The 23,524-nt window shown below is 33.8% G+C and overlaps 1 long non-coding RNA gene across 5 annotated transcripts in view; it reads left to right on the forward strand.

Moving 5' to 3' along the window:
* Window positions 1-1,014: 1,014 nt before the first annotated feature.
* Window positions 1,015-23,524, forward strand: part of LOC111085975 — a 115,375-nt gene continuing 92,865 nt past the window's right edge. For 2 of the 5 annotated variants that reach the window (XR_002610741.1, XR_002610743.1), the window contains exon 1: window positions 1,017-1,317. This is a non-coding gene — a long non-coding RNA (uncharacterized LOC111085975). Of the gene's footprint in view, window positions 1,318-20,531; window positions 21,128-23,524 lie in introns of all 5 variants that reach the window. The other 3 variants (XR_002610742.1, XR_002610740.1, XR_002610744.1) reach the window with 3 other exon arrangements.

The following is a 23,524-nucleotide window of genomic DNA, read 5'->3' on the forward strand; positions in this document are numbered from 1 at the left end:
GATAACTATTTATGCGTTAAGTGTAGGTCGACATAATCTTGTTTGTAACTTCCGAAGTTGAAATTGATGGAAATATATTGCATATAGTGACATCTAGAAGGATTCGTAGGAATTATGAAGAAAAATAAGAAGTGTTTTATATTTGTGGTTTTTAAATAATAATAATTGACGGTATTCTCATAATTGACAATTATAAAATAAGCATTACGAGTTTACATTTTTAAACAAAATTTTCAGAAGCATATTTTTTAATTTGATGTATTTCTTAAAACAATTTACTGTATATCACCATCATTATTCTTAGATACTCGTAATATCCAAATAGTATATTTTTTGCTTTGAATTAAAAAATTAAAAATGTTCAACAGTATTTATATAATAATATTGCAAGTTTTATAAACAATTGCTTAATTATATCGGAAAAAGGTTTAGATATAAGATCAATAGTGAAAGTTGTTTTTAAATGTTTTCTTTAACTACTTAATATCTTTCCATACTTATTACATAGTCGATTTCCAAATAATCAAAAAAACCTGATATGTCAAGCTTATTATATTCACAGATAATAAGTTAAAAGTAAAACACATATTTCACTATATATAATTTTTGTACGCTTAGTAACACTTCATTACGTATCGTTTATTTTATGAACCTCTATGAGCCAAAACTGAAGTTTGAGACCTTGAGAACCTCAGGACTTATGCCAGCTAGAAAGTTTGTTCACAGCTTTATTTGTTGAATCATTTTTATGTTATTGTTCAGTCGGTTTTATTTATATATTTTTACTGCAAATCTTTTTATGTAGATGAATTCCGGGGTAGATTAAGCAGGGGTTATAGGGGGCTGAAGCTCCAGACCTGGGTTCAAAAAAGCCCGTCTTCGTTCTCTTTAGGAAAAATGCTTAATAAAAATCATTAGATCGAGAGATAGAGTTTATGTATGACGTGGGTAGGCTATTGTGTAATGTAGAGTGTAGATATTTGATTGGCTCTCCTCTGAATAGTGTGACTAGTTGTAACCTTGCTCTGACCTAGCATACTTGTATACAAATTGAAATGCAAATATCTAGGTCTGAGCGAGGCTAGACCTAGTCATGCTAATCGAATGATAGCCTCGGCCAATGAAAATCTCTTCACTCCATGTTTTCATGATGCTGTCAGCCAGGCTCCTGTCTTAAGGGCTGGCACTCAACACGTAGTTTCATGTCCCATGATCAAGCTGTAGGACTACAATATGACTAGACCTAAGATGCTAGGCGATATTGAAGATATCTATATTATTGGATTCTAAATTCTGAAATGCTTGGAAATTTACAAGGTAAGTAACAGTATTTCAAGCTTTTGTTTATGTTTTTAAACAGAACTTGCAAATTGTTAACCCGTAAAATATTCATAATTACTTGTGGGCTTATACTGGCCCACTTATCAGCTGTAAATGATTCGTTTATAACTTCACAAGCATCATTAATAAAATACACTCACCCAAGTACAAAATTTGAAATTTTTGAGTTAAGTACAAAAAATTATATGTGATCATTTGTTACGAAACTGTTAAGTAGCTCGTTTTGGCATCTCTTTCTCACTCTCTTATTCTCTCTCTCTCACACACATACGCACACAACCACTCAAACACACACATACATAAGTACGCTTATACGTGCAAACGCATATTATTCATTAAGTGTTCATCTTATCTATTATATAAATGTACAAATACAGGATCGGTTGGAAAGAGCTAAAGCCAAATAAAAAAGTAGAAAAAATCAAAGAAAGTAGGAAGTTAACGGATTTATGGGCTTCGTCCTCTAGTGCTGTAACTGTCGCCAACCCAAACAGTGTGTTACGTCTCCGTTCGTTAGTTAATTTTCCGGAAATTCATTCCGACGAAACTTTAGCGACACAAGTCCTTCCTTAAATAAAACTGGTTTATTCTTTCTGAATATAACTTTACGATACACTTAATTTCAACATTCGCGCTAAAATAAATGCTATGACAACGAACGTTAACTTCAACAATACTCCCTGACTGCAGATCAATTACTCACTACCTACACACACATTGTCCCGTCACGTTGTGACCATGTTGTATATACAAGACTAACACATATCTAGTAGGCTCCCGATAATTCACGAAGGTTCGAGAGAAGTGGCGAGATATTAGTCCCGTGACCTCGCTGACGCAACAGTATTTTGACCAGCAATATGCTCTCTGCTGTTTGTTTTACGAATAGTTAGCAAACAAATATATTCTGAAAAATTGAAAAAATGAATGTAGCAAGAAGCAGATATACTTTTTTATTTACATAAAACAATCATTTTTCTTCGTATATAGCTTTCATTTTTGGAGCAGTTAGCCCATGTATTTGTTTTGTTTGAGCGAAAAGCTATACACAATGGGTTATCTGCGGCATGTCCACCACAAACAATTGAACCCCGGATTTTAGCATAGTAAGTCTGTAAACTTACCGCTGATTCACTGGAGAACTCGGGTAGATGGAATTATAAGCATACATCTATAGCAAGTGTTAACCCGGTTTTATAAGGATACCCTTAGTAACATTTTGTCAATCGTGCTTGAAATTTATAAATAATTATTAGCCCCTTCCTCCCAAGTGGCTCACTTGTATGTCTGAAGGCTTGTGATGCTAAACACCGTTGTGAGTACATCACAGGTGACTATTGTGTAGTTTTGTGCTTAACAACAAACAAACAAACTGATTGATGGAACGTTCACAAACGCATGAATATCATTTTTCTGACAATAGAGGGATATACATATATACGTATGCCTGTATAAATGGCATTTGTTCATATTGCTGATTTTCAACCTCTGTAACTAGAATCTTCTCACAAAATAGGTTTTAATCTAAGCTATTCACCTGCAGTATTTCAGCTTATATTACTAACTGAACTTCTGATCTATCAGAAATCGCATTGAGTAATAAGTTTCAATCCTAACATTAGCCTTATCAAGTTTCTAGTTTTTCTTGCTATAACGTTTTTCATTAAACTTTGCTTGTCAGAAATTTGAGTATTTGCTTGATAAGAAATGGAAGACTACATTTTGTTTGACCTTAAAGAGGATTACCTGGTTATACTCATGACTAGATGGGTGACAAAGGACAGTTAAAGAGGATTACCTGGTTATACTCGGTATCACCAGATTTTGTGGACTCCTCTGATAAGACAAGGAGTGGCTAGATTTCTTTCCTATCTTTTTCTGTTTCCATGGAACTAGTGGAGGGTCCCACAGAGACAGTGGTGAACTGAATTGATTCTACAGGCTTTGCAGCTGGGATAGTTGGCTCTGGTGTTGTCATAACGTCCACGGAGAGCACTAGAGGGGACAGAGTCAATGCCAGTGTTGGTAATAATACTTAAGACTCCAGACAAACTGCTTGCAGCTCCTGAGAGAACCTACATATACTAGGTCTTTGCAAGCAGAAGATCCTCGTCTATCAGCTCCTCTTTAGCTGTCCTTTGTCACCCATCTAGTCGTGAGTATAACCAGGTAATCCTCTTTAGCTGTCCTTTGTCACCCATCTAGTCATAGAATGACATTTACGTCACTTTCTTCAATACCATTCAATAAAAAAAACAAAACAAGAAAGACTTTCCCAGGACTGAAGCTTCACTCCAAAATACTGAAGAAGCCTAGGTATATCAAGTAATCACTGTGCTGTATGCGTCCATAATCCAAGATGTCAATGTGGGAGCATCCAAACTAGGCAAGGCCACCCAGCCCTTCATGATGACAATCTTGGCAATGATATATGCCTGCACAATCAAAGCTACTGATAACAGCCCTTGCCTCAATATCAATCTACTAAGTTTGAACCAAACATCACTGATAGGCTCGGCAGCTAAGTGGGCATAGATTTGAGCAAACTGCCAGTCTAAGGATGGTTGATGCAGGGGCTCACCCAACATCAGTGAGTCCAAGGTAGTCTAAGAGTTCCACTAAGCCCGGGAAGAGATGGTCACGACTCAGAAAAATCTGACAAGAGCAAAGAAAATAATCTGGAAAACGACAACTTCCAATTGAAAGTCTCCAGCAATTTTGGTGAAACTTTTATCATAAATGCAGTATACAGAGAGATACACGTATGATACATACACACACACACACATATATATATATGTGTGTGTGTGTGCGTTTATATACACATATGTTTACTTTAATATTTGTCACAATTTCTTCATTGTTTGGAACACATTACTTTATATATATATATATATATATACATATAATGTATGACTTTACCCTTCTTCATAGATACCTCAAAGTAGCTATCAGTCTTTTCACTTAGAACTGCAGTTTTTCAATGATATGTAAAATGTATGATTATACCATTTTTATTTAATAACAGAGATAGTAACTTGCATCATTATTGTGCAAAATACTTGCGTCTATAATATGCGTGACATTATCCTTCTAATACCAGCATTGTGATTTAACTAAACTATTATAGGGTGCTTTTATCAAATGTTCTTGTTATTGATAATTGATTCATATTTTTAAAGGGGGCTGTATTGACGTATGTTGTAAATTGTCAGTTATTGCTAATGGACGTATTCGCATTTTCTATTATTGTATCTTTTGTGCTTCATTGTTAAGTGTTGCCTTGTATATACATATAATGCTCTGTAAGCGTTTTACACAACTAAGAGGTTACATCAGCTTCACGACTAATACATAGCATTCAATTTTAAGTTTGATTTTAAAATTTGAAGTTATGAATGGAAGAGGTCAGCTTGAAGTGAAAGGGAAAGGTAGTCTTTCAAAATACTAGGCGTTTCTATTCACTTCTACTTTAAAAAGGTGATATTTTTTCCATTTTCTGAGAATTTTCGAAGTTGTTCAAATGTATACTTTTATAAAGAGTTGATTCTGAAGCTTGTCTTACTGATTTGGCTATGTTTACTTGTTGTGCTGAGCCATTCCTCTTTTGTGTTACGTGCACTTTACCGTGGAAAAGATTGCTATAGAAATGTATTGTTGAATATATTATGTAAAGGAGGACAGTGATTGTTTCAATTGAGAGGTCAGTTGATACCTTGAAGACATTTCTTCACATATTTGAACTTGTGGAATGGCTACTGAGAGATGTCATTGTAGAATATTGTAATTAATGGTATGCTCTTTTGCTCTGCAAAAACAACACAAAGAAAATAAAGTCAAGTTTACAAAGAAAGGCATTTCCAGTATAAAATTGTCTGTTTTGTATCTACCTTTCAATTCATTCAGGAAGTAAATTCACTTTTGCCTCTGAATAACATTTTCTGCTTAACCTTTTTTTTTTGTCCGGTTAATACTCTTATCTTTAAAGTTACCAATGTACCTGAGAATACAATAAAACAACTATCTTCAACTTTTCTAGCTCTTATCAAAGACTTTGTGTCAGTGTAAACTACTTGTACCTGATGATGACAAAACCTTGTCGAAACGTTGTACATTTGCTGTTATGTTAAACTTATATTAACGTTTTTCTTCATTAACCATTCAAGCCGTCTCCAAGCATTATTAGTATCAGACTATTGTTTTGTTACACGAAAACAAGCAGAGTTTCAATATGTTGGTAAGAACCTTGTTCTAAATTGCTGAATAAAACGATATAATTGTAGCTATTGAATGAAAATAATGATTGACTTTTGTTTACATGTAACTATGTGTATTTGGTACTGTCACCGACATTTTATAGACCTAGGGCTAGGATGGTTTCCTTGGATGTATCCATTACTGGCTGGTTGAAGCGTTGTATCCTTTTCAGTTCTCATTCGTTCTTCTCACTGTGGTGTGATTGTTTTGGACCAGCTGAACACACTTGGAATGTCACCTGGTTTTGCTTATCTATTTTGGGGTGAAGGTCCGAACAACAAAGTAAAAAAATATGTATTATTTTTTTACTTTTATAATATTTATTAACAATCACTTCCAGGCCCACTATAGATTTTAACATACGGGGTAAGTATTATAGCAATATTAGTCTCTATCAAGTATCATGCATTATATAAGCCCAATTATAGGCCTATAAAAATAATTTTATAGGCTAAGTTTATCTAAATGAGACGTGGTAGTGGGGGTGAATGTATTTTAAAAATAAATTTTCAAACTTTATTCAACATAAAAAGGTTATAAAATGGGAATAATTTTAGATAAATTTCTAACTGAAAAGTAGCATTTTTGAAAACTTTATTAAATATAGGCCTACTATATCTAGTTACAGATATATAGATGTCAAGCACAAAGTGGTCATGACAAACAACATCTCCTTTCTTCGATTTCCACTGGTCTCGTCCGAACGCATGAAGCCACTTTCTAGACAATTCCAGATTTGAAGGCCACGAATGACCACCTTTTTTTAGAACATCCAGGCACACAACAAGTCGTTTGAGCCATTTTTTGAGCTATTATATATATGAAGCAAACAGAAAGCACGATAACATGGCGAGACAAAGAACAAGAAGAATATAAATATCCAGATATCTGACTATAGAAAAGGACCGCATTGCTACTGGCGCCTTCTACTGGTATAATTAGCACGGTTCCTCATTGCAACAGGGTTTCTTTAAATACAGGATTTCTAGAATAATACAATAGAGCTCTAATCGCAAACACTAAAATCTATAAATCCATTGTATTAGGCCTAGCACTAGTTAAGCCTTTGTTAAGTACGGCTTATATTCGATAAAGAGATAAATTAACACTGTAACTTGTGTACGTTTCTTTTTTATTTTGTTTTAGTGTAGTTGAGAACTTTACCATACTTTCTCCAGGTATCGTTCATCACATTTGCTGATTACTTTTTTGAAAGGTGTTTCCCTGCCTAAGAGGTTTTGTTCCTGAAGAATGGCATGATAGATAAGAATATACTGTACCTGTCAGCAATCAAGATGCCATCAATTTTGTATAGATTGGATGAGATGCAAGCCACAATTATATTGGTCCACATATGTTTTACTGAATATATCATATATTGACCATTATATCATTTTCTTTTCTGCCATCAAACAAACTGTCATTGATTGTTTCCGAACAGCTGGAATTTGAATTCATCTGTAAAGAGCACCTTCCTCCAATTTTGTTCCTCCCACTGTTTGAAATCGGACGCCCATTTCATCATTTTAGTTTTGTTATCTCCCCTGAGCAGCAGTTTTTGAGCTGCTACACATCCAATGAGGCAATTTTATGGAAACATGTATCTTACTGTTCTGGAGGTAACATTCTCTCCCGCTACATCTATTCAGAGATTCCATGTATCTCCTACTAAAACACAGAGTCTTGCCGGAATTTTTCACATGGGGTATCCTTCACCAGTCGGCACTTTGATTTCTGCATGTTTGTAATGGGGTTTTTCTGTCCTGGGAGCCATGAGTGCATTCACCACATTATTGCTTGAAATACAAAGATTATCTGTACTTTTTTAGGCATTAGGCTGGCGTAGCACTTCTTGGTTGGATGGCATCCAATCACATATAAACTACCAACACGTGACTTTACTCAAATGCACTTCATTTTCAAGTAATAGATATAGCATCTCACAATATTTGCATTTTAACCACTGTTTAACCACCGTTTTCATAAGGATATGAAGTTTTCTATTTTTTCTCAGTTTACATTTCTCAACATGCTTTATTTCGTATTTGACTTATACACATAATAATCTTACTTATATAGACTGCTGGCATTCAATTGTTTCTGGAAAGTTGATAATTGATCTGTATGTTGCTTAGTGACCAACGTATCGGACTGGAGATCCCAGATTTTGGGGTTCGAACCGTTCTACTATTAAATAGCTTCACACTTTCAACCGGGGTGATTTATAATATTGGCAGTTAATCCCGCCACCCTGTTAATTAAGAGTATCTGGTTCAGTCGGAGGGTATTTCCGATTGGTTTCCTTCACTCTGGTCAGCAATTCAAAATTAGGGGCTTCTTACCGGGTCGTGTGACCGAGTGCGTAACCAAAAAGCAACAATCAATGTTTCCATATTATAACTCGTAACCATATATCTACTTATACTTGATTCTACTGTTTGATTGTATAAGTTGAAAATCATTCGGCGAACGTGCAGCTCAAGACTATTCGAATTGCATAACGCACGAGCTGCTCACGAGTATACCTCGTGAAGAATTTTATTATTATTCATTAACTTACATAATCTTATCTAACCTAAAAATTTGCTAATTGTTACAGTTTAGTTAGTTTTATAATAATAAATAAAGAATACGCATGAAAAACAAGAAAAAAAGTACTCAGGTACAAAAATTTTGCAAACCATCCTGCTTCCTCTTTTCCTTCCACGTCAAGCTGGTTGTAGACATTTTATTTTTCATGAGATGTTGTTTGAGCTTGGTGGAATACTATCTCCCATACAATTTAATAATGTGTTATGAGTTTTAAACTTCATTTCTGTACTCGCTTTTATTGCGACACGACAGACATGCTGTGAATTGTTGTGATTTAAATTGTTGGTATAAAACATTTTCTTCAACAAACACAGATTTTGTTTCATAATAAATTTATTTATTATCTAATGTTGTAAAGTGTGCGTTTTCGCAAAAATATAAGTTGTTATTTATTGTATAATTAAAGAAAAAGCCCTCATATTTTTTTACCATTATAACTAATCGATAAAAAGCGAATAAGCGTATGTGTCGCCATCTTTTGGCAGGCAACTAAATGGTTGAATGCCGAACAAACTTAGTCCTTATGATGTTTGTCACTCATGCTGACGAAACATGTTTTCAAAAATGGAACGAATGGTAGAAATATTATAGATAGACGACAATAACTGTGAATTGTCGAGGCCTTTCGGACAGTACCAGGAATTATCAGATCAACCGATTTCAAAAACCAAAAGTCTTAGCTATGATTGTATTTGTGTGGGTCATTTGAGACAGTAACAAGTTGTAACATGTTTGAAGCTAAAAAATAATAATTATTTTATAAGGTGACAGGATGACGCTATAGATTGACATATAAGTGAAACTTTTACTAGGCGGATTTAGAATATTGTATTTAAATTATCATTAGCCTATGTATTGTGTTACATCACATCTATTATATTATATGTTGTATTTATTACAACTGGTAGTTGTTAATTAATTTTTAACCATATAGTTATAGCAAATAATCTGTAAACTTCAGTTTCTAGTAATAGAAGTATTTCAGGAAATGATAATTTGGATGCAAGTAGTAGACGAGTAACAATAGCATTGGATCTTCTATATATTTTCTTCCTTAAAATAATTTTAACACAGTAACTACACTAAGTTATGAAATGTTTGATTGGTCAAATCATCACACTACAACATTTTCTCTTCAATAAGAATGATACACACATATTTATAACCCTTTCTTGTTTTTTATTTGTTCTAGAGCACTGAATTATTATTATTTTCTGGCACAGCTTTGATATACATTAAATCATTTGGGTAAAGTTTATTTTCACTTCGAGTGGATGACAAATACGTAAGACTAATAAAATCTAGAACTATAATGTACTTAATAAATTTTTAATTTCAAAATTAAATGCATTGTTCCTTTCACTATATTGGATGTAACAAAAACCCATGTAGATTAAAAACATTAATTTATTTAAGTCTCTAGCATATACTGTTATTTTTATTTCGTTACATCACTTTTTCTCAGAGTTTTGTCTACAGTTTAAGTTTTAAAATGTACCAAGTGTCATCTAGTGATTAATATGTCAAATTATATCTTTATGTTATGAAAAAACTTCAAGAAAAATTTCCTCCAATTGGTCAGTAGTAAATTTACGGACTTACAACACTCAAATTTGGGGTTCCAGCTCCCACTGTGGATGGGGCACAGATAGCCTATTGTGTAGCTTCGCGCTAAAACAAGCAAACAAAGCACGAAGAAATCCTTATATGTTGTAATAAGTATGATATGAGTGAAATTAAACAAGCTCTCTTAAGAACACGAGTAATTGGTTTCAATCCTAATATGTTACTGATTTGCACAAGGTGAATGTGGAAGGCTTTTTTAGTTGTTGTTTTTTCAAATTTCAAAACTCGTTAAGGTGCCATTTTGTTCTGATATCTTTGGATTGATTGTAAGTTGCAGATTATTAAGGTGAAAATAAACAACGAAGACAAGATGATTGCAACCTACTGATTAATGTTAATAATGGCCAAATGAATACAATCAACTGGTTAATTTTAACCATGGATAGATAATTACAGGCCACTGGTTAATGTTAATCATGGCCAAATGATTACAATCAACTGGTTAATGTTAACCATGACCAGATGGTTACAGGCCACTGATTAATATTAATCATGGCCAAAGGAATACAAGCAACTGGTCAATGTTAACCATGAATAGGTGATTACGGGCCACTGGTTAATGTTAATCACGGCCAAATGATTACAAGCAACTGGTTAATGTTGAACATTACCAGATGATTACAGGCCATTGGTTAATGTTAAACATGACTGGATTATTATAAGTCACTGGTTAATGTTAACCACGACCGGGTAATTAGAGGCCACCTGTTAATTTTAACCATCACTAAATGATTAAAAGCTACTTGTTAATGTTAACCATGACCAGATGTTTACAGGCCACCTGTTAATTTTAACCATCACTAAATGATTAAAAGCTACTTGTTAATGTTAACCATGACCAGATGTTTACAGGCCACCTGTTAATTTTAACCATCACTAAGTGATTAAAAGCTACTTGTTAATGTTAACCATGACCAGATGTTTACAGGCGACCTGTTAATTTTAACCATCACTAAATGATTAAAAGCTACTTGTTAATGTTAACCATGACCAGATGTTTACAGGCCACCTGTTAATTTTAACCATCACTAAATGATTAAAAGCTACTGGTTAATGTTAACCATGACCAGGTAATTAGAAGACATTGGTTAATGTTAGCCGTGTTCAGTGATTAGCTGCCAGAAACATCTCAATGCAAATACAGAACTGTGTATCAATTTATTAATGTACTACTTTTTTTAAACAGTGAACAGTGTGTTTATGAAAATAGCCCCTTATGTAAAGCTGTCTTAAAAACTACTTGTCCTAGGGGAAATAAGTATCTCCAACGGCATATTGAGAATCACGGATTTTATTTACGGAACTATAGACATGGTACAGCGTGTTTGAAAAACTGGCACTTTCCTTCATTCTCGATCAGCATATCAGGTCTATCCCTAAATAAAGCTACTGCAAGGATCATGTATTTTGGACAGATTCATTGTTCCTTGCAACACCCTGCTCACTGATACGCATTTTATTCAAATCAAATCGGTCTTGTATTGGTGAAAGAGAGAAATAAAAGCAATGTATGTTTGAGAGAAAAGCGATTTATGTAACGCTGTATAAGTGGTTCTGAAACACTCTGTACCATGTCCAAACTTTCTGGAATATAGTTTATGATCCTCTATAACAAATATTCACCACACTTGAGTTCTTGAGACTTGAAAACTTTAAAATATAATTATTTTACTATTCATCGCTAAAATTTGGCGTTCGATTCCCTGTGGTGGGCACAGTAGATAGCCCAATATCATTTTACACTAAAACAAACAAATAGATAAACTCTTCTCCACTACATTATAAATAAACAACTTTCCTGGTGCTTATTTTTAGATATACATAAAAATACATGTGGTGTCATTAGAATAATTGTCTGAAATATTTCCTCATGATTAGGTTCTCAGATTACAAAAAGTATTAAATAAAATATTTACTCGTACATTTATTTCCGAAATTTGCGAATTGGTAAGAAACATTATTTACTTTTAATGACGTATAAATTATTGATATTTTATTGTATACATGTGCTCATGACGGTGTGCGAGAGGAAGATGTATATATGCAGTGAAATAATTAAATATGGGTTTTATCTTTATAATCACATTACAGAAAAAATCTTTTATATTTATATTTTGAAAACTTGTCGTAATTGCCTTTAGTTGTTAGCTACAAGTCATCTGATGTCACATCAAACTTCATAATTTTATGTAAAAGTAATACGTCAAACTTTTAATGAATAGTTTAACGTCTTTGTTGTTATGAATAGTTTATTCCACGAATCCTTGATGTGTTGTCTTACCCCCATCCAGTCGTTTGGCTTGAATCTTACGTGTTCGCAGTTAGTGTAAGTAAATCATGCATGGTAAAAACAGTAGACGTTGTTCACCACGATGAGTAGGAAATCATCTGAGTTCTGCTTCATGAGAGCGATTGGTTGATCTCCTTACGTCATCAGTATATCTATATATCACATGCTGACCGTATTCACATTAAGAACTGAAAGCATTTATTGTTACGTAGTTTGGCGTCGAGATGACGGACAAACAATCTGTCAAAATACAAATCTTGGAAGACTATAACATCATTCTAAATGGCACTTTCTACAAATTCCGTGTCCCGAAATGCCCTTAGGATTGTTGATGCTGTGAAAAAATATACATATCGTGGCCTATTTTAACACCATAAAGGCTTTACTTACAAACTTTTTTAAAATATCAGCCAATGTACTACAAATATATAAATAATAAGCAGGAGATATTTTCATGTCTTGTAAATTTTACTATTTTTTATCCTCTTTAAGTATTCTGGTACATTTAGCCATATAGAATAGAGTTTTTAATTTTATGACGTAATAGACTGTAGGCGGGTTTTATTGAATAAACCACACCCAACTTCCTGCTTTCACAAGTGGCAAGCTTTTAAGAATAATATTGATGGAAGGTTGCCAAGTCGTTAACAAAATTTTGTATTCTTTAACCCACGATTAGAAAAACCTTCAAGTATAATAATAGATATGGTGCAAGTTGTGTACTTTAAATCGTGTAGTACAGCCCTATGTCTTTTGAACACACTGTTTACGTTCAATAGTTCTAGGTTTAAATAACAAGCGTTTCTTTAATATGTTTTGGATGTACCCTGGTTCTCCTGTGGGTTTGTAAAACAACCCAATGTTGTAATGTAGATTTCTGAACAACCATGTTTCTAATGTGGGCTTTTAAAATTTTAAAACAACCTAATCTTATAATGTAGATTTATAAACATAGTTGGAATATAGGTTTTTAACGCAACGCTACATTATAATGTAAATTTTACAATAACTAGTAGGTTTTAATGTAGTTTCAAAATAGTTTTAAGGTACTAACATGGTTTTAGAACAGTTTGAAACACCAATGCAGTGTAAAGCAATTGTAAACCATTACCATAGTTTTAAACGGTTCAAAGAGCTTACGCAGTTTAAAATAGCTTATAGATCCTAAAGTAGGTTTAAAAAGTTTAGTGTACTTTCTAAAACAGTTTTAAGTTACTAACCCAGATTTTGAGCACCATTAAGGTTTCAACTGGTAGAAAACGTTAATACGTAGTCATTACAATGATCCCATTTTAAGAATGGTCAGAAAAAACCTCAAGTTTAACTTACATAAGCCATAAAACGTGTTAAGTATTTTATTAAAAGTTTTTTAACATATATTTACCAAAATTTTCGTCATTTCATGGAAAAAAAAAAGTTTTGTAACTAAATGTTTGAACCAAATGAGTAATATTTTTGTTTTGTCTTTTCTATGATATTAGTACTCTATATAAAGGAAATGTATGATAGCTTTTATCATTAACAAATATCAGTGATCTAACTAACCTTTCAAAAATATTTCCATATTTATTTCAATTTCTATCAGATGATATTTTCAAATAAGCATTATTTATTTTCTTTTTATTGTTAAGCGTTTTATATACAAGTCCCATAAATCATTGTGGAACATGTTTTCATTAAAAACAAACACATAAAAACTGTTAAATAAAGATATAACAGCCGGGCGTGTGGTAAGTATGGCGAGGACAAAAGATCCAAAGTTCGAATATATTCTAGTCTTTCAGTAGTGGTGACGCTATTGAGTTAAAAGTAACCGCCTAGGCAGCGACTGATGCTAACAGATTGCCCTCCCTCTGAAATTCTTATGCGTGGCCCTTTAGGAATTGTGTCGCAAGATGTATTTTGAGGTTGAAAATGCCAAATATGAAATATGTACTAAATACCCTTTAACAACGCTAGATTTGGAGGCGCTCAATATTGTACGTTATTAAAAGTTTAAAATCCAAATAACTAAGCAAAGATATCACAAAAAAGTGCATAACGCCTTCATAGGGAAATAATTAACGCTTTAACCTGATCGTTAGACAACTCATTTAAAATGTGAGCAAATATTTGTGATTGGTTAACATCGATACGAACATCAAACAGTGCGTTAAATTTTTTATGAACGAGCATTTGTGGTAGAATTATTGGCAAATATTCTGAGAATAGTATCTAACAATTAGTGTGGAAAATACACAGACAATATTTTTTGCTTGTTTTTAGTTTTTACGCATAGCTACATAAGGACTATCTGTGTATAGGCGTTCCTATTTAGAGAGAAAGCACCAGCACACACAGTAAACTTTTGTCTGACTGACTAGTTTGATTTCACCGTCACTCTTATAGTACATCTATGACCGAAAGTACAAAGCACGTTTTTTCGGCAACGGGACACGTCTCAGGAACTGTTGGATTCATAACCTAGCACACTAACCACTAGGCCACGCCTGGTCCAATTGAATTAGGAATTTATCAAGTTAACTTAATGTTCTGAGCTATAATTCCATATTATCAAATCGTTATTTCAACTCAACAATTTTAGGGGAAAAATACCCGGAAACATTAGAATAGGTTTCAAAAATTTATTTTATCACTAAATACATAAAAATATCCAAATTAAACATTCAAAGATAAAAATATTATTAAGCCTTACCAATCCAGGTCCGAAAAAACTTCAGGCCCCACTTTATAATTTATGCTTTATAACGCACTATTCAATGTCCAGTAATCAGCAAGGTAGCGTAAACTTTTACATTTCTTTGTTTTTTAAGCAGTCTTGTTCAGAGAGCTTTTTTTTTCTTCTGAAAGTGAACACATGTCCTGGCTACCATATAACTCTCCAGTTTTAAATCACGAAAAAACAAGCAACATTCGAATAGACTGCAACAAAAATATTTTCAAATATATCACACCAAATAAACTACCCCATTTATCACCTTAAAATAAGTTTAATTTCAATCGTGGCAATTTGTTCTTAGAACAAAAACTGCGTAGTCACGCCTTGGGTGGTTTAACAGGAAACAACAACAACAAACAAAAAACGCCACTATTGGTGATTTTCCCTCTCAAAGCTCCATACTTCTTTACATTCCATAGAGCATGACTACAAATATGGGAAGTAAGGAAGCACGGAACCCGGAAGAGGCTAGAAATATTAAGATTAAGATAAGTCTGGAGCTTGGAGAGTTAGGACCGGTGGAGAAGAAATCCAAGATTAAGAGACTTTTGGAATATCGAAGATTCAGGCTTGGTAGAGAAGTCCTAAACTAGGGTAATTCTGGAGCTCGAAGAGTCAAATTTGATGGGGAAAACTTCTATAGTAAGGCAAGTCTGGAACTCGAAGAGTCAGTCCTATTGGGAAAGAATCCTAGATGAAGATAAGCCTGGAATTTGGAGACTAAGTCCTAACGATGAAGAACACATAAATTGTAAATTAGTATAAGTTTGGAATTCCAAGAGTCAGTTATGACGAATAACAAACCTTACATTAAAGTATCTTTGAAACTCGAAAGATATGGTCTCGTTTAGAAAAAATCCTAGATTAAAACAAGTGTGGAACTCGAAAAGTAGGCCTAACGAAAGTGAAATTAAGATAAATCTGGAACTCGAAGTATCAAACCTGATGGATAAGAAGTCTTAGCTTAATACAAGTGTGGCCTTAAAGGGTAGTGGCTAAAGGAAAAGAAATATTAGATTAGATTTGTTTGGAAATTGAAGAGTGAGTACTAGTTAAGGAGATGTGATAAGTTAAACTGTTTTGAAGCTCGAAGTGTCAGACCTGATGAAGGAGAAATCCAGAATTCGGATCAATCTGGAAGTCAAAGAGATAGTCCGGGATGATAAGTAATAAATTAAAACAAGTTTGGAACATATTTTGTCAGGATTAATGGGCAAGACGTCATACATTAGGGTTACATAGTAGCTCGGAAAATTGTGCCTATTGGAGGAATAGTCCTAAATTTAAGCGAGTCCTGAACCCAAATAGTCAGTACTAGTGGATAAAAACACATAAATTACGAGACGACTACAACTAGAAGAACTGAACCTATGGAAGAGAAGTCCCAAATTAAGATAAACCTGTAGCTCGAATCTTCAGTCCAAATAGAGGAGAACTCTTAAGTTACGACAAATCTGCAGCTTGAAGAGCTAGGCTTGGTGGAGAATAGATTTTAGACTTAGATAATTTTGGAACACATAGTGGGGAAGAAATCTAAATTAAAGTAAGTTTGTAGCTTGGGGAATCAGGACTGGTGGAGCGTTGAGGAACAAATCAGAATAGAGTAGAGAAGTCAATATAAATAAACAAAACATGTAAAGAAGAAACCGTTATTTGTAGGTCATATCTAGTTGGAAGTGGTCAAAAATAATGAGTTGAATCACGTGAAAGAAACAAACAAAACAATAAAGGCCTGGTAGAAAAGAAGCATGGATAAATCTATACAGTTAAACTTTGTGCAGAAGCCAAGAAGACAAAGTCAAAACTAGTAAGATTAAATCAGGAGCAATGGCTCATCCTTTACAACTTAGTAAATATGCATATTACCATACAATTTAATAACATAAACAGTCCAAAATCATGCCTAAACTACCCACAATGTAGCAACTATTCATAAACCAAATATCAGTCATGAGCGTCGCCAGGATTTTCTTAGGTGGGAATTTCGTTTCTGTTCATGATGCATGTGTCTTCGCCCCCCCCCGTCCCCCCCACGCCAAATGACTAAGCGGTAAATCTGCAACCTTACAACGTTAAAAATCGGTTTTCGATACCTGTGGTGGACAGAGCTTTGTGCTTAACAACTACCAAGCCTACTATACTAAGCATCATTCTTATATACGTGTGTGCGTGCGTCATATATATATATATATTTCTGGCTTGAAAAAGAGCGTTTGCTCGAAACGTTGCCAATGAAATAATGTACAACGATAGTTTTTGTTTTTTTTTAAAGTGATTTATCTCCAAAATTGTACTTTCTTTGTTTTGTCACCTTGGCATTTTTCTATATATATATCTTTCTGTATCGAACCGGATAGCTGCAGGTGTGAACAAACAGCCTCAACCTTCTGAAGTGTATTTAGTTGACACAGCTGGAATGTAAAGATGAAGGCCTTATCCTGGCTAGAACATGACTTTAGAGCATGGCGCTTGCGTTGTCAGTAGGATATTGAGCAGTATAGTACTTACTCGTTCACATGGTACTGAGAAATGGGACGACTGGCCGTTCAGTAAGTTTCAATAGGCTATGGTTGTGCTAAGGATATTGGTTTCTCATTTAACCTTCAGGTAAATTCGGCGGCTCGTAGAATTACTGTTTTTTGTCATCCAAAAGGGGTTCGTTGGAACCCTTCAACCCCTAGACGACTTCTCTGCCAATTATAAACCATATTTAAATCACACAATTTAACAACCATACCTACCCCCTCTAACCCCCACAGTTTAACCGCTATACATAAACTACACACAACTTAATAACCATAAAAAGTCACCAACAAAAGCTGTCCATGTCTTATAATTTGTTATTAGTTGTAGGTAGTTTATGTGAGGTTGCTAAACACATTCTCTTGGCATAGGCAACATTGCACTAGATGTTCTGTAGTTATGTGGACAAATTATACACGACTATTCGTCACAAAATAATTTCAAGTAATGTGTAGCTTTTTTTTTTATAAGGTACTGTAATCATTGATTTGCATCAATTAAAATAAAAGGAATATAAACTAATTTTTGACATTTTAAGTATGAACGTTAGCTAGCTGCACGTTAAATCATGCCGAAAGGAAACGCGTAATGTCCGAATATCTTCAAACTCTATGGTCTATATTTATAAATGAAACACATATTAACCTGCTTCTTTGAATAATTCCTTGTTATACGATTTATACAAAATATAGTATCTGATGACACAGTGTATCTAATTAAACTGATTTTCTTGAAATTTTATCGTTCATGGGGAAGTTGTCAACTTTACATTTTTACGTAGCTCTACCTCTTCTATTGGCTTGGTTTAAACCTGGGATTGTTCATTTCAAATGAAAAGTGTGTATACCTTCTCTAATCACTGTTACATAATTAGTGTTCAAATTGATACGTCTTATAACATATTCTATTAAAGTTTCTTACTGAAGAAAAGAAAAAATACTGTCTCGCAAATACATTTATTCTATAATCGATTAATATGTAATAGTTGATCCATTTCGCGATTGAACTTTGTTATAAACAGTATAACTTACAAGTGTAAAACCAGAAACGTGCTTCCAGGAAAGAAACGGGTCTTTGTTAGCTTTTGCTCTACATTAATATAACCTAAAATAACTCTATGGTTAGAATAATTTTCCCAAAAATTGAGAACAAAATAAAACAAACATAAAATAAATATCTTAAATTTGAGATCATCTGTTAAAATTATTTTGGTCTCTTATCTACTAGATTATTTTAAATTAAGAAAACCTTATGCGATGGAAAAAATCAGCAATGGTTACGAGAATTTTTGAAAAAAGTTTTTCTTTACATCATTAATGTCTAAAGCTGAAGATACAGACAAACTCTCAACAATTATCTTAAGTAACAAAATATGAAGATAGACAACTTTACCGGTAATGGAATTGCTATGAGAAAATCGATGAGACACAAGTACAATTTTTCGCAAGAACGTCCAATAGAACCCGAAAACTAAGTCCCAACCGCCTTGTCTTCGTTCCAACTTTTTCTGATACACTGACCAGTGTACTCGCAGACGTAGTTCGTGAAATGTGCGTCAGCATGCACATGCAACAGGACGTTATAAATCCGAGCCGACGCTAGGACCCTCCCCTAGCTGTAATTCAACAATACCTCATGGAAGCTTCGGATCAGCAAAGCTCGACTTTGCGGCGCTTGAGCTGGTAAGCTCCCGGCCTCGCGCTTCGACAGTCTGTCTACCTCTGGACCACATTGATCCTTGTCCTTATAAGGTAGGGCCAGCTGGCAAGGAGTTGAAGAGAAGCTACTTTTGGAATCTCTCTCTTGTCCTGTCTCATTCTATTAATATCTTCTGCTTTACTAGCAACGAAGCTTCCCAGGCGGTTTTCCTGCCCTTCTCCTCCACAAAGGACGCTGACAACTTCTCGTCCTTCTCTTTAGTTTGGTCTATAGAAAACTTTTACACATCATGTGTATATATATATATATATATATATATATGTAGACATGTGTGTGTTAAAATAACAAGCGATCCATGTTGTACTGGCTTCAACTTCTGTCGGATGTGAAGTAGAATACTGCTCAATCCTCATAAATCAGATCTGACTAAATACGTTGTATCTTCTAAACTGAGCAATCTAAAGAAATAAGGTTTAGTTTTGTGTTACAGCAAGACAGCTGGGTATACTTTTTGGACACTACCCAGCCACTTAGTGTGAAGCAATTTTTTTCCAACACTGATTAACCTTCCCAAGTCGCGATTTCTGGCCTTGGATGCTGGTATTTAATACCCGTGTAGTAAAAATCACATCTGCAGCTCATCCAGGGCTTAACTTGTTGTGCAGTTCGTTTAACTTGGCAGCCTGCCTTGCACCAGTTGACTGAAAAAAACACAAAAACTGACCTTCACTTCTGAGACACCAGATGTAGTATTAATCAACATTATACTGATAACCATACTTGTGAATGCCTGTTATTATCACCACCATAAAGCTCCAATTATTATATAGTTTAGTGTCAGTACAGTTTGATAAATTTGTCTATTCTATGATTCTATTTTATTTAGTTTCTTGCCAAATCAATTTTGAGCATGTTCGTCTAATCAGGTTCAGGCTTCTCATTTATTTAGAAATTATCATTTTCGAGTCATTTTGTATGTTATGTGTGGTATCTATATATATATATCTTCACCCTGTTTGTGATAACGCTTAAAAAACAACAAAAAAAAAACACTTAATGGGTATGCCTAACTAGCTAGTTATGTTCTGAAAAGGTGGGGTATTGAAGCTTAGGTTTAAAACTGTAGCTTATGGTGTGGTATTGAAATATTCTAAAAATGAAATGGTAAAATAAATTGAAACTATTTGCCCTGATAACTGTGTTTTTTGTGTCCTCGTTATTTGTTGTTACCTTTCAAATCGGTGCCATGACTACGAAACATACTGGAAACTTAATCATACGCCTAAGCTTTATGAAAACCTAACCACTTTGAAAGGACTCTTATACTCGCAAACTTTGATCAAAATATAAGAATTGTAAGCTATTATAGTTTTTTTTCAAAGATGTTAGAGGCTAATTTATTCAAATATTGATATTCTCTTGGTAATTCGGAAGTATTTCTTTGTTACCACCGTACTACGTTTTTATTGCTTCTTTTTTATTTTCGTTTATTTTATATTTAATCTATTTAACTGCCTAATATAGCACAGAAGTTCCAATATCCGAGGAACCAGTTACAGGAGCCATGCATTAGTCACTACATAGGAGATTAAACCATGATGACTCATAACATTTTTTCAGCAGTTAAGAGATGCAGTTAAAGCTGATACTCCTGTTCGAAAAACTCAAGACCTTGTCACGTGGGTCAACTAAAAGTACATCTATTTGAAACGGAAGGAACGGTTTCCATGGTTAGAGGTCATGATTCATGTTACATTTCATCATCTCAAACAATAGACAAGGACGACCACTAATAAAGTGACATTCGAAAAACTTTCTTTTATGTATGGTAGACAAAATCGAAGTCAATAAATAACAAGATCACCACATGTTTAGAAGTTTGTGATTCAGTTATATCATTATAATTCATAAAAACAAAAAGACGATCCGCTGTGTGCTAACCAACAAAGGAATAGCAAAACGAATACAACTGTAAATCAACTCCGGGTACAGGTATGAAATCCTACACGCTGTAGGTAGTGGTAAATTATCAACTGTAAATCAACTCCGGGTACAGGTATGAAACCCTACACGCTATGGGTAGTGGAAAATTATCAACTGTAAACCAACTCCGGATACAGGTATGAAACCTACACGATGTAAGTAGTGGTAAATTATCAACTGTAAATCAACTCCGGGTACAGGTATGAAACCCTACACGCTATAGGTAGTGGAAAATTATCAACTGTAAACCAACTCCGGATACAGGTATGAAACCTACACGATGTAAGTAGTGGTAAATTATCAACTGTAAATCAACTCCGGGTACAGGTATGAAACCTACACGCTGTAGGTAGTGGTAAATTATCCAAATTAAGCCAAATCGAAATTTTTTTTATTTTCAACAATTACATTTAAATTAACAGACAAAGTTTAACCACCAGTATTACTGACAAACTACAAGCATAATTATTTAATTAAGGGGAAAAATACAGAATATAAGACTTTAACAAAACTATGTTTAATGTAACTAATTATTTATAGTTTCCAAATGCCTCAGAGTATTAGTATTTCATAATTCTAAAACGATATCATACATTTACAATTATGAAAAAGTAAGCATATCAGACATTTACAATTATGAAAAAGTAAGCATATCAGACATTTTACGAAGTGCTAAACACATTAGCCATTTTCAAACTATGAAGTGATAGTTAAATCGGGGTTTATTACTATATATTCTTAAAATGTGTGATTTAACTTGGAATTTACTATTCTAAAATTTCTGACCAGCTTAGCGCTTCATAATATTAAAATATCTGATCTGATTTCACTTCATAATCTTGAACTGTTTGATCTGGCTAGTACTTCATAGTTCTTAAATAACTGACATTATTTGTGCTACTTAGTTTCTAAAATGATTGATAAAACTAATATTTCATACTTAATTTTTAATGTATTTCGTATTCCTAGTTCTAAAATGTTTGATTTAGCTAGTGTTTCGTGATTCTAAAATTTCTTATCTGTTTAGTACTTAATACTAAATCACACGATCTGTTACTTCATAGTTCTGAATATTTTTTATTACCTGTGCTTGATAGTTCTGTTTAAAGGTCTTCACTGATCTTTCATTTTTATTAAAAATCTCTCGATTATTTCATACATTCAGAAGTCCAGAATCCCTATATTTCTTATCTGCTCAGATGAATACCTAAATATCTGATCTATTCAGAAGTCCAGAATCCCCACCTACTCAGAACTCCTATACTTCTGTTTCACCAATAACTCTCCTATTCCATCACTCAAGTAAGCAAATTCGATATTTGATAACTTTTAGCAGCTTCGCTTTCCTAAAATTTCGAACAAATCGCAAGTCCAGACTTCCCATGTTTACTATGCTCTCCACTATCCAGAATCTTCAAGTTTTCCACTGAGTGATCAAGAATTTCTAAATTTATAATCTGCTTAGGGGAACCAGAACCACTAAGTTTATAATTTACACAGAGACTCCATAATCCCTAGATTTCTGTTTTAATTAGAAGCTTAGAATGTTTAAAATTATGATTTATTTTGAAGTCTAGAAATAAACCTTCCACTTCATAGCCTGGAGCTTAAGATTTATGTTGCATGAAAAATTGTAGGTGTGCTTGTTTTTGTATGCAATCACAACGATCATGGCGCCGCTGTTGCTGTATCACAGCCATTGGAGATAAACATTGGGAAGAGTAAAGTTAACTTAAGTCACGTGAGTCGTGAGTACTGAGAGGTCAACTAGAAAGGGTACGAGGAAGCTACGAACGGCCGTGAATCATGAAGTAACAACAAGAAAGGTTAAGAGCTCAATTAAATTACATTAGTTATCTTGATAACTTGTTAATTTTGTTTCGACAGGGAACAAGAGAACTGTGGTAGATAAAATCTTTGGTACTAAACAAGATATTTGATTTGATATCTGTGTATCTACACGTATATAAATACTGGTACAGTAATTCAATGATTTGGGAGAGCACGATCTAGAAAATATGAATAACCTTTACGAAACCAATCAAAACTTCTTAGGACTGTATGATTGGGTTGAGGGCATTCTTAGTTTATGCTTTGCTATGATATCTTTATTGTCAAGATTCCTCTCATTCTGCTGCTAACTATCTTATAATGTTCTAACTGGTCTTCAACGTGGTTACCACGGCCCAGAATGAGCGGTATATTAGTAATAAATATATAATGATCTCAACAAAACTGCAGTAATGGGAAGGTGTTATTGAAATTACATATTTTATGATCTTAATTTTATAATTCTTTTCATGCATGTTGTGCTACTATATTAAGTGTAAAAAACAAAATAACTGACGTTTTTTTTGGCAAAATGAAAGGTAAAATGTTTATTATTAGTTACAGCCGACTAGTTTCAGTAACAGTTAATCATCCAGTCTCGTAGATAACCCTGATGATGGTAACTGTGTTACCGAAACTAGTTGGCTGTAACTAATAATAAACATTTTACCTTTCATTGTGCCAAAAAAACGTCGATTTTTTGT

Source organism: Limulus polyphemus, unplaced genomic scaffold (genome assembly GCF_000517525.1).
Source record: "Limulus polyphemus unplaced genomic scaffold, Limulus_polyphemus-2.1.2 Scaffold752, whole genome shotgun sequence".
NCBI classification, from domain to species: domain Eukaryota; kingdom Metazoa; phylum Arthropoda; class Merostomata; order Xiphosura; family Limulidae; genus Limulus; species Limulus polyphemus.